The sequence below is a fragment of the Rana temporaria genome, chromosome 8 (assembly GCF_905171775.1).
Source record: "Rana temporaria chromosome 8, aRanTem1.1, whole genome shotgun sequence".
Lineage (NCBI taxonomy): Eukaryota > Metazoa > Chordata > Amphibia > Anura > Ranidae > Rana > Rana temporaria.
Genome location: NC_053496.1, coordinates 68643998 through 68661497, shown reverse-complemented (window position 1 = coordinate 68661497; position 17500 = coordinate 68643998).

Here is a 17500-nt window from a genome sequence, read left to right as displayed (position 1 = left end):
GTGGGGTTGATTTACCAATACTGGAGAGTGCAAAATCTGGTGCAGCTGTGCATGGTAGCCAAGCAATCAGCTTCTAACTTCAGCTTGTTCAATTAAGCTTTGCCACAAACAAACCTGAAAGTTGATTGGTTTCTATGCAGCACTGCACTAGATTTTACGCTCTCCAGTTTTAGTAAATCAACCCCCTAGTGTGCTTCTTCCTCAAGGTGAGTACCCAAGAGCTGGTCCTGCCTAAGCCCTGACCACAGCGTGTGACAAGCTCAGTGGCCAGGCAGGGAACTCAGTAACGCTGAGCCTGTCATTCTATCAGGCTCAGCATTACTGAGCTGCACTGAGGGCTGAATGTCTGTCATGGACACTCTGATCCCAGTGTTGCATTCCCCTACCTTGCCTCCAGAAGTGCCGCCTGAGGTGACCATCTTAGTTTACCTCAAGGGCAGCATGGCCCTGATGGTAGGAATTATTATTAGGGATAAATAGAGTTATTTTCGACAAAAGTGATTCCACATGAAATGAAATGTTGCCTATGTATTTAAGGATAGTTCATTTCATTTAGTGACCTTCATTTGTTTTTCCCCTTTGTGTATTAGATTATTATTTGTGTACTATTACTTTTCCCTTTTTCCACTGTCTGCTTCTTTCACTTCTGTGAGAAAGAATTTAATGCTGTGTACACAAGACCGGAATTTCCGACAACAAAACCGTGGATTTTTTTCCGACATAATTTTGGCTCAAACTTATGTTGCATACACACGGTCACACAAATGTTGTCGGAAATTCTGAACGTCAAGAACGCGTGACGTACAACACTACGACGAGCCGAGAAAAATCAAGTTCAATGATTCCTAGCATGCGTCGTAATTGCATACAGCTCTCAAATTTTTGCTGTCGGAAATTCTGACAGAAAATGTCCAATGGGGCCTACACACGATCGGAATTTCCGACCAAAAGCTCACATCGAACATTTCTTGTCGGAAATTCCGATCGTGTGTGTAACGGAATGACCCAGGACACCCAGAGACTTTGTAAGGATGAGGGGTACTCCTATACCGGCGTCACCAAGGAGTCTTATGTCTAGGGTCACCTTATGTCCGATAGGGCCATAGGGTGACTGAGAAATTATGTCCTAAATTACAGGACAGGGGACATCACTGATAGTTCATATTGCAGGATTTTGAGATACTGCAAGATGTTGGTTAATTATGACCCAACTAGTCAATAGTGACTAATTTCTATGATTAGCTGTGACTAGTGACATGCTAATTGAGTCAGGCTCCTGGAAGACCTTTCATTGTGTGATAACACTGCTTTAAGCCTATTGATGCTCAGAGGTGTGAATACCTTTCGGTCAAGCTGTATGCAAAGACAGAACGTCTGTCTAGGGATGTGGATTAAGAAGAGATCATTGTGTGTGATGGTGTTTTGTTTGTTATGCTGTTAATGAAGGAATGTGCAGTGATTAGATCATGATAATTATAGGCCGGCGCCGACATGTCTAGAATGTTTAGTAATTAGCTCAAAGAATGTGATTGAAGCCCCCCCACGGTGTGATGTGTGGGTGGGGAGTTGATTGTTCCTTTCATGCCTTGTACTGTATATAAGACTGAAAGCTACCATTAAAAATTGTCTTTACAAGTACAAAGCTGCGTGTCTGTTCTTGATTCTGGGAAAATGGGATGGATCGGGTCCTGTTGGGTGGAGTGTCGATAAGCTGTCTTGGATGGGATGGAAGGTCGTAAACGGTGGTGACCGTTACAGTGTGTATGCGGCATGAGGCTCTAATTGGATTCAAAAAGCTTGGGCTCTGCACTCCGAACCCACCCACTTGTGACATTAGCGAATCAACATTCGCTATTGTCTTCCTGCTTCTCCTCCCGGCCAATCCAGTCTTAAGACCCGCTTCCTTTCCTGATTGGCCGGGAGGAGAAGCCAGGGGAGAAGCTGCCCACGACCTGGATGGGGTAAGTGCGGACCTGGCGGGGGGATTCGTTTGCTGTCCCCCCAAAAAATGGAGCACCAGCCGCCACTGCCTATCAGCATGTCATTGAATTTGAATTAGACCCTTTTCACATTGAGGCTTTTTTCAGTCATTTTAGCGCTATAAATAGCGCCTGTAAAGCGCCTGAAAACTGCCTCTCGTGCCTCCCCAGTGTGAAAGCCTGAGTGCTTTCATGCTGGGGCGGTGCGTTTGCAGGACGGGAAAAAAGTCCTGCAAGCAGCATCTTTGGGGCGGTGCTGGAGTGGTGTACATAGCGCTCCCAAACTGCCCCTGGCCATTGGAATAAATACTGTAGGCAGCGCTTCAGAAACGCCTGTAAAGCGCTTTGGAAGCCCCTCAACATGGGCAGTTTTAACCCTTTTTGCAGTCACTAGCAGGGGTTAAAAAACGCCCACTAGCAGCCAAAAAGGGCTGCTAAAAGGACGGTAAAGTGCTTTACCGCCAACGTAGCTGCAGTGTGAAAGCATCCTTAAGGATCCCAGTGCTGCTAACCACTAAGTCACTGTGCAGCACGTTTGAACGCTAACATTTCTGCTTTAACTTATATCTGTCTCAGTACAGTACTCTGCTTCCTCATTCAATTGATTACAAGAGATAGTGCTTACCATTTCGAGGAAATGTGCTATCTATAAGGAATATTCTACAACTAAAGCCTCGTACACACGATCAGGTTTTCGGACGACCGTTCGTCTGTTTTTTGTTGCATGCTATCCTCATGTCAAAAGTGAAGAAGTTACTCACCATACGAAAATTCTCGTACAGCAAAATACAACTTCAGAAGTGACGTAATGTGTTGATTAGTTTTGTTTGTATGTATTCTTTCGTTTCTGAGCATGCATAGTCTAAAACTGTACTAATTAAACAAATATCGGACATTGAGTTCACGTACACCAAACATTTTATTGTCTGCACATCCAGCTTTTGTCGGACGAAAAACGAAATCGGCTGTCGGAAAAAAAAAACAACGTACTAACGATCCTAACATTTTGGCAGATCGTTCGTCTGACAAAATTTTTCTTCCAATTTTCATATCCTGTGTATGGGCCTTTAGTAATAATAATGTGTATAACACCTCCCTATATAAGTAAAGTCAAGAGACATACTAAGTGATACTTTAACATAGTCTGGACGTTGCTTGTGTAGGTGCAGCCATGTTTGGCATTCCAGAAGACAGGTCTGACCGGATTATCTTTTGTGGTTAATTAACAATAGATAACCGCACTGCATTATTAATCTGTATAATTAACCGAGCATGCCTAATAATATCTAGGATTCAGAAAGACGTGCTATATACTTAAACTGACTTTTTGCTGTAGGTTATACTATACTCTTATGCCGCGTACACAGGACCGTTTTTCGGGTTCTAAAAAATTACGTTTTTTTCATGTCATTAAAAACGATCGTGTGTGGGCTCCAGAGCATTTTTCACGATCTAAAAAATGGCCATTAAAAATTTCGAACATACTCTTTTTTTTCAGACAATTTCTTTCACCGCTCCAGGTGAGTCTCGTAGATCATCAAGGGTAGTTTGAACCACCAGGGTGCCGGCAATGCTGATTATAGCAAAAACGAAAAGAACTCTGGACAGCCGCACTCCAAAATGACTTAAAATAAAGTTGGTCTTTTAATGTAAAAAGTACATACAGGCACTGCAAACAACAGATACAGATTGGCCGACGCGTTTCACGCTGCAATTCAGCCATGACTAAGCGCTGAATTGCAGCGTGAAACGCGTCGGCCAATCTGTATCTGTTGTTTGCAGTGCCTGTATGTACTTTTTACATTAAAAGACCAACTTTATTTTAAGTCATTTTGGAGTGCGGCTGTCCAGAGTTCTTTTCGTTTTTGCTACTTTTTTTTTTCACTACGTTTTTAACTTTGTTGTTTTTAAGGTTGTAAAAAATGGTCGTGTGTGGGCTTTAACGACGTGAAAAAAACGCACATGCTCAGAAGCAAGTTATAAGATAGGAGCGCTCGTTCTGGTAAAACTACTGTTCGTAATGGAGTAAGCACATTCATCACGCTGTAACAGACAGAAAAGCGCGAATCGTCTTTTACTAACACAAAATCAGCAAAAGCAGCCCCAAGGGTGCGATAGCGATTTGTGGGGAAATTCGTCATCAAACACTGAAAGTAATAACAGCGACAATTCTGCAACTGAGAAAATTTCAGTGTTTTTGATTTGATTACATTATTGAATAATTTTTATTATTATTATGTTATTATTTGTTATAATTATTTATAGTTATTTATTATATTATAATTTATTATTTTGTGTTTCAAACTTTATCATACCCTGGATGTCTACTAGACTCTTGTTTGGACAGATGTAAGTGAGTTATTCCTAAGAATTGCAGGCCTAAAATATAAAACGACAAATTTCCATTCAAAATAATTGTAACGCTTTCAGCACCTAAAATCTAACAGAATCATACCGCCAGGGAGGTTAAGGTAGAGGAACATATAATAATATATTAGCACATATACAATTACACTAATATATCTTCAAAGACAGAAAACAAAAGATTCTATAACAAAAGTCACACTACCAGAATGACTGGCAAAGCCTTGATACATTCATTAAAAACCTTCAATTACAAAACAAAATTGCAAAAGAACCATGAATCTTCCTGAAATCTGGTCATATGATATTAATGATCAATTTCTTGTTTAAAAAAAAAAAAAACAATCCTGTAGAATCATATGATGGTAACGCAACATAGTCACATGAAGCTTTGAGGATATTTGCTCTGTCAATAAAACACTCAATAGCCACAACTCAGGTGATATGCTATCAGTTTTTCTATACCAGAAGAGGTGCTGACATCAATGGCAGGATTCACCTTAACTGTATGTGTAGCAAGGTGTTACCATTGAGGGTATCTTAACAGACTGCAAATTGTGCCTAAATAAAAATTTGGCTCCCTCTGGAGTCCGGTGTGTGCTATATTATTGAAGCTTGTTTGGTTCAGTCATCTCAATGACAAAGCATTATGGGCATTGTGGTACAAGAGACAGAGACTCTATGGCCGAGGGTTGAATTGAGACTGCATTACCCACAAGGTCATAGTGCTACCAAAAATGCAGTGCGCCACGCACAGCCTGCTGGGAGAAATTATTTAAGACCAGCGAGGCCGCTGTGAGAGCGCCTAGGCTGGAGAAGGCTGGGCCCAAAGTTAGAGAGAGTGGATCGCCTACCCGAAAGGAGCCGGTCTACACTTCACAGCATCCGGAGTCACCTATTCACTGGTACCCAGTGAGCAGCCGCACAGAAGATCCGGGATCTCCTGTTACAGAGAGACTGAAACCTAAACGGAAGTTTCAGACTGAAGAAACCGGCGAGGCGAGGCGAGGTCTCATTTGGTGAGAAGGCACTTGCCTACCAGTATATGGAGTGGGGCTGGAAGGGCCATCCACTTAGCCTAGGTTACCTCTGATTGCTGTCAGAAACTCCCAGTTTAGCGGTGCAGCAGGACGCTCTCACCTTAGTCTGCTCATCCCAGGGCCAGAGAGAGCCAGACGCTCTCAAACGAGTCGGCTCTCCCCAGGGACAGTTTCAGCCAGGCAGGGTCCTCCCACCTCTCTGCTGGAGCTCCGGCACGGCAGAACAACCTGGACGCAGTACCATCTCCTGCCCCTTTGGCTTGCCCTCCACCTTCGCTGTCGTTCCCCTCCCGCAGACATCCCCGGCCAGCAACCTCAAAGGTAAGGCCTGATTCCTCCCCTGACCGTCATCCTCCTCCTTTGGGACAGTCCGCGGCCGTCCTTTTCAGGATAAGCCACGGCTGTGGCCCTACAGGACGGAGAAACGGTCTAACTGCCTCCCCCTGCCAATGTCTCGCCTATCCGTAACCCCCGTCAGCCGCTCCCCGGACCCCCCAGTCCCCCTAACCACAACCCCCACGCCTCTTCCCACCATCGCTCCAGCCAACCTCCCCGGTGCCCAGGAGGACCCCCTCTACCTCACCTCGCCCCCCCTCAACTGTTGCCACCGGCTTGGGCCTAGTTCCTGGTTATGGTGGCCATCTTGGTACACCTCCAACTATAGTGACCCCCGTTTCCAATTGTCCCTATTCACCCTCCGGATCCCTATCGCTGGGTTTTTTAATTCTCTGTCCGTCCACCCACTAATTCAGGGGTGCATATACCCAATGCCCCCCTCCGTCAGCTCGTCAGCTTTCAAACCCAGGAATGCCCACCAGGTTCATTACTTGATCCAGGCTTTGCTCGATCGCCCTTGATGGATCAGGAAGGAATTTTTTTCCCTATCACTGCAGATTGACACAGCACGGTTAGGGTTTCTTTCGCCTTCCTCTGGATCAAACGGGGAGGGAAGGTTTTAGCGAGTGGAGACCCACTTGGCGAATCTTTCCCCCCATCAATCATTCAAATACCCCCCGTTCAACATCATCTTCCCTGCGTTTCTGCGACTATGGCTATCTTGAAATACACCGCAGAAACCATCCGGGATTTAAAACCAATTGTCTCAAGATTATCTCTAAGCTCTAAGGAGTATCCAACTGTTGAGAATCGTTCGACGATCGACAGTCAAACATTATACCCATTCACCCCAGCCTAAGCGCATATCATGCGCTTTGGTCAACACTAGATCGGCAGTAAAACACCGACAAGAAATCCATGATTTCATCCTACAATATGACTTAGACTGCCTCTTTATCACAGAAAGCTGGCTGACAGCCGACTAACACCATTCTAGAAGAATTGGTGCCAGAAAATTACCGCATTCAAACGCAAAACAGAGTGGGGCAAAGAGGGGGGGGGGGGGGCCTGGCGGTGATCCACAAGATTCACCTCTCGATCACCAAACCAGTCCTTCAAAACTCGCTTCCCTTCATGAAAACCCTCACTCTGCAACTGCAAACAAATCCCCAAGACACTGTCCACATTCTTCTCTGCTATAGACCTCCCGGTCCAAAAACGCACCTTCTCACGTCAACGGAATTCATCTCCACCTATACCCTAAACATCAAACACCTCTTGATGCTTGGGGACTTCAACCTCTGGGCCAACTCCTCGCTGGACCCTGTCGCCGACGCCTGCATTGACCATCTGGAAGGTTTAGGTCTGCAGCAACTAGTACATGGGCCCACTCATACATCAGGTCATACGCTCGATCTCATTTTCAAACAAGATGTGGAAATCGACGTCGTGGAAAATGAGCCGCAACCATGGACAGATTATCATGCTATTAAATTCACAATTACCAAAAACTCCCCCTTAAAAAAAACGATAAAACCGGTGACAACTCACTGGACTGGATCTCAGAAGAAGCTCCACTCGGAACTCTTCAAAACAACACTAGGGAACAAAATAAAAACAATCCAACAACAGCAAACAGCCACAGATACACTCAACGCCATCAACAAGGCTCTACTACAGTCAGCCAAAAGTAGTAGCACCAAAACGCAAAACATGCATCTGGAAAAACAACGCCAGCTGGTTTAATAACCAGCTATCGTTTCTAAAGCAAGAGCGTAGAAGAGCAGAAGCTGCTTGGAAAAGAAGCTCTTCATAGGAAAACCACACTATTTATAAGATAATAACCAAGAAATACCACAAATAAATCTTTATGGCCAAAAAAAATCACATCTCCAACACCATTGCAAATGCCCTAAACCGCCCCCGCGAGCTCTTCAAACTGGTCACTTAGACTATGAACCCAGTTTGTTTAGAGAATAGAACCATCAGCAACCCCGCCCCAAAGCCCAAACCAATCACCCACATAAAACCACCACAATCAACCAATTTCTCTCTAAAACCAATTTCCATCGAGGCCACTAAAAATATCATCGGTACTCTGCAAAACAGCTCAGTGCCAAATGATATCATCCCCACCAAACTGCTGAAAGAGTGTGCCGACATACTGGCACCATCTATCACGCAGCTCTTAAACCAATCATTTAAGGAGGGCACGGTGCCCACCTTGCTGAAACAAGGTATAATAAAACCAATCCTAAAAAAAAACACCCTCGACCCAAGAGACCCAAACAACCGTCGACCCATAACAGGCCTAAATGTCTTCTCCAAGGTAATGGAGAAAGAAGTTGCACAACAGCTACAACTTCATCTAGACACCCATAAATTACTCGATCCGTTTCAATTGGGTTTCCGTCCTGGTCACGGAACAGAAACAGCACTGCTCAAAATATGGGATGACGCCCTCGAGGCAGCAGACGAAGGAGAATCTTGTCTTCTGGTACTGTTGGACCTAAGCGCTGCATTTGACACGGTAGACCACGGATTACTACTGACTCGGCTAGCTGAAGTGGCCAGATTCACGGAAAATGATTTATCTTGGTTCTCCTCCTTCTTGGAAAACCGGTCACAAACAGTGAAATTGAGGCCTTTCACTTCTGAAAAATGGACGGTATCATGTGGAGTCCCTCAGGGATCCCCTTTGTCGCCTGTTCTGTTCAATATTTATCTCAGCCCTCTTTTTGAAATCATCAGCAACCAGAAGTTACTCTATCACTCTTATGCTGATGATACACAACTGTATTTTCGCATATGCTACAAAAAGGATCATTCTCACAGACTTGAGAAATGCCTTACTCTGATAGAAAACTGGATGACAACGAGTTATCTTAAACTCAACGGTTCGAAAACAAAACTTCTCCTGTTTCAAGCCAACCAGAAAAATCATCCGACGACAACATGGTCACTCCCGCCCATTCTGGGTAAAACTATCACCCCTAGCTCCAAAGTCAAAAGTCTCGGAGTCATCTTTGATACCAACATGACAATGGATGCACAAATAGGGTCAGTAGTCAGCGGTTCACACCATCTGCTGTGCCTACTACGCAGACTCACCCCCTTTATCCCTAAAGAGGACATTGCAGTCGTGGTGGGAACAATTATCAATTCCAGACTTGACTATGCAAATGCCCTCTACCTCTGACTTCCCAAATTCCAAATCACTTGTCTGCAAGTCGTTCAAAATACGGCTGCGCGACTGGTGACTGGCAAAAAAACATGGGAATCAAACTCACCTTCACTGAGAGCCCTTCATTGGTTGCCGGTAAAAGACAGAATATCCTTCAAGGCACTGTGCCTAATGCATAAGTGCATTCAAGGAAACGCCCCCCAATATCTATGCGAAAAAAGTAAAAGCTCATAACCCCAATCGTATTCTGCGATCCACCAATCAAAACCTTGTCCAGATTCCCAAAGCCAGATACAAGTCCAAAGGAGATCGAAGGTTTGCCTTCCAGGAACCACGACTGTGGAACGCCCTCCCAACCACCATCCGTTTGGAGGGAGACCACTTGGCCTTCAGGAGAAAGATGAGGGGGGTTGCCATTGTGTCACCTCGCCATCCACTTACATCCCTGTGAGAGAAGTGTACATTTCTGGCGCCCTGAGCTGGTCTGATAAGGGGAGGGGGGTGTTGCACACAGCTATATTATCTATACAGTACACCCCCCCTTATCAGACCAGCTCAGGGTGCCTGAATTCATTGGCTCTAATAGGCTTCAAAAAAGTGAACTCGGAGTGCAAAGCATTGCACTTGGAGTCCACCCAAGTGTGTCAGAAAAGCGAATGAATATTCGCTTTTCTAACACTAAACCACCTCTCCACCAATCAGATAGCACAGGTCTGATACCTGCCACTTGATTGGCTAAAAAAGCAGGCGTTGCGGTTGGACACCTAGCAGGAGGAGGGGAGGAGATGCTGTCTGAGTAACTGCAAGGATCCACAGCTCGCTGCCGTCACCCGCTAACTGACCCGCCAAATAGGGTAAGTGCCGGACAGGCAGCGAGCAGGCAAGGGGGTCACAGTGGAAACTTTTGATGGGCACATTGGCGGCATTTAGTGGGCACAATGGCTGCATTTGATGGGCACAGCTGGGGCACAGTGGCTGCATTTGATGGGCACAGCTGGGGTTCAGTGGCTGCATTTGATGGGGCACAGTGGCTGCATTTGATGGGGCACAGTGGCTGCGTTTGATGGGGCACAGTGGCTGCGTTTGATGGGGCACAGTGGCTGTGTTTGATGGGGCACAGTGGCTGCGTTTGATGGGCACAGTGAGGCTGCAATTGATGTTTTTTTCCAGAATTTTTTGTTTGTTTGCACCCCCCAAAAAATTTGAGCACCGGCCGCCACTGCACCCAGGTATATTAGCTGAGCCACCCTAAGTTGGTCTGATAAAGGGGAGGGGGGGTTTTCCGCAGCCCAGGAGTAAACAGACAGGGACCCACACCCACATCAGATCCGTCCAGCAAGCAGAAGGTCACAGCAGCATCTTGCCATCTTCCCTGACTGCAGTCAATCAGATACTGTCCACCACGGTCCATCAAGCAACGCGACTTGTCGGCAGGTCACAGCATCTTGTCATCTTCCCTGCGGCCATCAGATCCAGCCCAGCAAGCAACACACCATGTAAGCAGGTCAGTTCCAAAATCCAAATCAAATCATCAATGCCAATATTGCCATTATCTGATGTCCTCAGGGACCGATCCAATCCAGAGATCACCATACAGTGGGATCTCTGGATCGAATCTGTCCCTGAGGACAGCAGATAATGAAAAGTATGGGCAGAGCTGTAATGACGTCACTTCCGTGCATGTGTGTGGGAGCCCTCAGTTGCAGCACGGTGCTCTGAAGGTCCGGCACAGTATGCCAGACCTTCAGAGTGTATGCGCCAGTGACGTCGCCGGATGAGGGGGGTGACACCATGTTTGATCGCACCAGGTGACACCAACTCTAGTGACGCCACTGTGTGGTTTTCTATAGTTTCACTTGAACTTGCTGGCGTCTGCAGCGCTGCAAGTAGGGACACATTGCCCCGGGAAACTCGATTTTTTTTTTTTACATTCATGGCACTGCCTCACCTGCCTCCCCTGACTGCACATCCCTGTTAATGATCACACCACCACATTTGCACCACCTGATTACCCCCCCTACAAACACCCCAACCTGATCCTTATCACACCCCCCTAAATACCCCAACCTGATCACACCTCCCCCCACATACTGCCAACCTGATCACACACCTCCGCAACCCCGCATCCGCACAAACCAATCAATATACCCTTTTTTTTTTTTTTTTTACAAAATTAGGTAGCAGAATACATATTGGCCTAAATTGATAAAGAAATTACCGTATTTATTGGGGTATTGCGCGCTCCCGCGTATAGCGCGCACCCCTAAAGTTGCCCGAAATTCCTGTGGAAAAAAGATTTTTTGTACTTACAGTTTTGGTGTCTTGCGCGGCGTCCATCAGCGACCTCGTCGGGTCCGGCGTCCGTCTGCGGCTTCGGGTGTCCTCCTCGTCGGGTCCGGTGTCCTTCTGCGGCGTCCTCGCGTCCTCCCCGCTCGTTTCCCACGCCGAGTTTGAATACTGTGCCGACATATACAGAGCGCAGTACACTCGTGTATAGTCGGGCAGGCTCGGCTACTCTCGCGCTGACGTCCTGTACGTCCAGGACGTCAGCGCGAGAGGAGCCGAGACTGGCCGACTATACACGAGTGTACTGCGCTCGGTATATGTCGGCGCAGTATTCAAACTCGGCGCGGGAAAGCGGGTATTGGCGTATATCGCGCACCAACGATTTTGCCCTGATTTTCAGGGCAAAAAAGTGCGCGGTATACGCCGAAAAATGGATATGTTTTATATCAGAAAGTAAAAAAAATATTTTTTTTTTCAAACTTGTAGCGCTTTTGTTGTTTATAGCGGAAAAAATAAAACCCGCAGAGGTGATCAAATACCACCAAAAGAAAGCTCTATTTGTGGGAAAAAAAGGACGTCAATTTTGTTTGGGTACAGTGTTAAAAACAAATCTTCTAAAATGATGGTCCTTCTATCTATCTATTTACCATCTACTGTAATTGTAGAATACTTTAGAATTGTATCAAGGCATCCTAAAATCTTACATTATTGCTAAAAGAAAGTTGTGGGCGATACCTGCCCTTTCTCAGAGAAAGAAACGTAATACTGTACAATGTATTCCAGGTAAAGGTTAAAAAAAAAAAAGAACTATGTCATCTCTATGCAAAAGTGAAGCCAATATTTCTTCACCCTTCTTCACAGGATATGATCATATTTCAAAGACTAACAATAAGGTAAAGGTAGACAAAGTAACAATAAAGAAACAGGACTATCTCTGTTGAGTCACAATATACATGTAATAATATGTTTTCCCCAAAGGGAGTTTCATGCGGCATTTCTTAAATAAAAAATGTCTATTTTTGAAATGATTGATACGATCACATCCTCTTCTCAGTTTAGGAATTTAATCACTTGCTGCCCATCGACATCCTGGTGGGTATACTGGTAACTTTTTTTTATTAATTCAGTTACAGAGAAGGTCTAGGGCTAGAATTATTGCTCTCGCTCTACCGATCACAGCGATACCTCACATGTGTGATTTGAACACCGTTTTCATATGTGGGCGCTTCTGCACGCGAGCTTGGCGGGACGGGGCACGTTTAAAAAAATAATTCTTATTTGACCTTTTATTTTAATTTTTTACACTGTTCTCTTAGAAAAAAAATGGTGTCGCTTTTATTCCTATTACAATAGAATTACAATAGAAAAAAAGCATGACAGGACCTCTTAAATAATAGACCTGGGGTCAAAAAGACCTCAGATCTCATATTTACACTAAAATGCAATAATAATAAAAAAAATTGACATTTTAAAAATAAATAAATAATATGCCCCTTTAAGAGCAATCGATCTCATCCGCTTCTGGGTGGCGATCGGTGGTGCTGGGTGTCAGTCTGATCCAATCACGGCTGATCACAATGTGAACAGGAAGAGCCGTTGATCGGCTCTTCCTCACTCGCGTCTGATAGACGCAGTGGCGTAGCTAGGGTTGTCAGCGCCCGGGGCAAGGCAAGAAATTTGCGCCCCCCCCTAACCTGCGGACTTTTTGCACTCCCTGAGTCCACTGCACTGACCTACCCGATTCCTACATTGGCCACTACACTAGTAAGTATGCAGTAAACACTGACTACTACACTAAACACTGACCACTAACCCACACACTGACCACTAACCCACACACTGCACACTACACTATACACAGACCACTAACCACTACACTATACACTGACCACTACACTATACACAGACCACTAACCCACACACTGCACACTACACTATACACAGACCACTAACCCACACACTGCACACTACACTATACACAGACCACTAACCACTACACTATACACTGACCACTACACTATACACAGACCACTAACCCACACACTGACCACTACACTATACACGGACCACTAACCCACACACTGACCACTAACCCACACACTGACCACTAACCCACACACTGACCACTAACCCACACACTGACCACTAACCCACACACTGACCACTAACCCACACACTGACCACTAACCCACACACTGACCACTAACCCACACACTGACCACTAACCCACACACTGACCACTAACCCACACACTGACCACTAACCCACACACTGACCACTAACCCACACACTGCACACTACACTATACACTGACCACTACACTATACACTGACCACTACACTATACACTGACCACTACACTATACACTGACCACTACACTATACACGGACCACTAACCCACACACTGACCACTACACTATACACGGACCACTAACCCACACACTGACCACTACACTATACACAGACCACTAACCCACACACTGACCACTAACCCACACACTGACCACTAACCCACACACTGCACACTACACTATACACTGACCACTACACTATACACTGACCACTACACTATACACTGACCACTACACTATACACGGACCACTAACCCACACACTGACCACTACACTATACACGGACCACTAACCCACACACTGACCACTACACTATACACAGACCACTAACCCACACACTGACCACTACACTATACACGGACCACTAACCCACACACTGACCACTACACTATACACGGACCACTAACCCACACACTGACCACTACACTATACACAGACCACTAACCCACACACTGACCACTACACTATACACGGACCACTAACCCACACACTGACCACTACACTATACACAGACCACTAACCCACACACTGACCACTACACTATACACGGACCACTAACCCACACACTGACCACTACACTATACACGGACCACTAATCCACACACTGACCACTAACCCACACACTGACCACTAACCCACACACTGACCACTAACCCACACACTGACCACTAACCCACACACTGACCACTAACCCACACACTGACCACTAACCCACACACTGACCACTAACCCACACACTGACCACTAACCCACACACTGACCACTAACCCACACACTGACCACTAACCCACACACTGACCACTAACCCACACACTGACCACTAACCCACACACTGACCACTACACTATACACGGACCACTAACCCACACACTGACCACTAACCCACACACTGACCACTAACCCACACACTGACCACTAACCCACACACTGCACACTACACTATACACGGACCACTAACCCACACACTGACCACCAAGGCTGGTGCAAGGATTGTTGGCAACCCCCCCTGCCCTGAACCACTTTACCCTGACCTTAGAAAAAAAGAAGCCCTAAGGCAAACGCTGCGCTAATTTAAGAAGATAATAAAAAAAAATGATGATTAAGTGTATAGGAAAGCAGCTGGCACTTAAGTTCACTACAAAAAAAAAAAAAAAAAAAAAAAACTTAGGATAGATCTCAAAAAATGGAAAGAGTGCAGCGCTATGTGGTTAAAACCATGTGTGAAATAAATGTTATACCTTGAAATGTAAACAAATGATATGTGAAAAATGTATTAAAAGGAAAACTAATGCAGAGTCCAAAAAGAACACAACATAGTCCGTAAAGTGTTAATTCCAAAAGCAAATCCGTGAAGGGTTAACTCCCAAAAAGACACATTGCTTGCCAAGAAAGTGAAGATAGAGTTTGGTGAATATAAAGTCCCAAAATAAACCAGGGTATTGCCAGAGAATTTTGGGACTTATTATTCACCAAACTCTATCTTCACTTTCTTGGCAAGCAATGTGTCTTTTTGGGAGTTAACCCTTCACGGATTTGCTTTTGGAATTAACACTTTACGGACTATGTTGTGTTCTTTTTGGACTCTGCATTAGTTTTCCTTTTAATACATTTTTCACATATCATTTGTTTACATTTCAAGGTATAACATTTATTTCACACATGGTTTTAACCACATAGCGCTGCACTCTTTCCATTTTTTGAACATATGTGACCTACACTGACCCCCGACACCTACCCAACACATACACTGACCCCCGACACCTACACTGACCCCCGACACCTACACTGACCCCCGACACCTACACTGACCCCCGACACCTACACTGACCCCCGACACCTACCCAACACCTACACTGACCCCCGACACCTACACTGACCCCCGACACCTACACTGACCCCCGACACCTACACTGACCCCCGACACCTACACTGACCCCCCAAAACTACACTGACCCCCCAAAACTACACTGACCCCCCAAAACTACACTGACCCCCGACAGCTACACTGACCCCCGACAGCTACACTGACCCCCCAAAACTACACTGACCCCCGACACCTACTCGACAGCTACACTGACCCCCAACACATACACTGACCCCCAACACATACACTGACCCCCGACACATACACTGACCCCCGACACATACACTGACCCCCGACACATACACTGACCCCCGACACCTACACTGACCCCCGACACCTACACTGACCCCCGACACCTACACTGACCCCCGACACATACACTGACCCCCGACACCTACCCAACAGCTACACTGACCCCCGACAGCTACACTGACCCCCGACACCTACACTGACCCCCCAAAACTACACTGACCCCCGACACCTACTCGACAGCTACACTGACCCCCGACACCTACACTGACCCCCGACACCTACACTGACCCCCAAAACATACACTGACCCCCGACACATACACTGACCACCGACACATACACTGACCCCCCAAAACATACACTGACCCCCGACACCTACTCGACAGCTACACTGACCCCCAACAGCTACACTGACCCCCGACACCTACACTGACCCCCGACACCTACCCGACACCTACACTGACCCCTGACACATACACTGACCCCCAACACCTACTCGACAGCTACACTGACCCCCGACAGCTACACTGACCCCCGACACCTACCCAACAACTACACTGACCCCCGACACCTACACTGACCCCCAAAACATATACTGACCCCCCAAAACATACACTGACCCCCGACACCTACAGTCTGCGTCCTACTTCCTGTACTACTCACACCCCCCTCCCCACAGCTGTGTGCAAATCCATCCTCTGAGTCCTCCTTACCTCTGTCCCGACTCCCCGCCAGCGCCATCCACCCGCAGCGCGCTCCATGTTAGACGCTGCACGGCACCTCCATCCATGCTCCGAGTCCCATCTAGAGTGTAGAGTCCCCGCCAGGCAGCGTCATCCACCCGAGGCCATCCACGCTCCAGCCGGTCCCATCTCCACCGAGCCCCGCTCCACACACAGAGCTGCACCACAGGGACAGGTGGAGGAGGAGACAGCGCCGGCGGGTTCCTTTCCAGTGCTTGTCTCCCGCTGCCATGTTCAATGTTTCCCGGCGCACTCTGATTGGGTGTATGGGGGTCATGTACGGATCGCGGACTGGCCAGCCCCACGCCGCACATGACCCCCATACACCCAATCACAGGGCGCCGGACATTAAACATGGCGGCCAGAGATCGGGGGACACTGGAAATAAAAATTAGGACGCATTGGCAAGCCGCACGGAATTTCGCCCCCCTAAATTTTTCGCCCGGGGCCACAGCACCCCCTGCCCCCCCATACGCTACGCCATTGGCATAGACGCGAGTAGAGGAGAGCCGATCGACGGCTCTCCTGACAGGGGGGTTCACGCTGATTGTTTATCAGCGCAGCCCCCCCTCGGTTGCCCACACTAGACCACAGGGAAGCCGCCAGGGCCACCAGGGATTGGAGGAAACATGTGGATGGCCAGGTACATCCCCCATGGCCATCCACATGTAAAAAATATGCACAATAGATGCCAATCAGTGCCCACAAATGGGCACTGACTGGCAACATGGGCACTGATTGGAAAAATTGTAAATAAACAAGTACCTCAGTGCCCATCAGTGTCCATCAGTGCCACCCCTCAGTGTCCATCAGTGCCACCCCTCAGTGTCCATCAGTGCCACCCCTCAGTTTTCATCAGTGCCACTTCTCAGTGCCCATCCATGCCCAGTGCCCACCTATCTGTGTCACCCATCAGTGCCACCCATATGTACCCATCAGTGCCACCCATATGTACCCATTAGTGCCACCCATATGTGCCCATCAGTGCCGCCTATGAGTGGCCATCAATGCCAACTATGAGTGCCCATCAGTGCCGCATACCAGCGCCGCCTATCAGTGTCCATCAGTGCCGCCTATCAGTGTCCATCAGTGCCGCTTATTG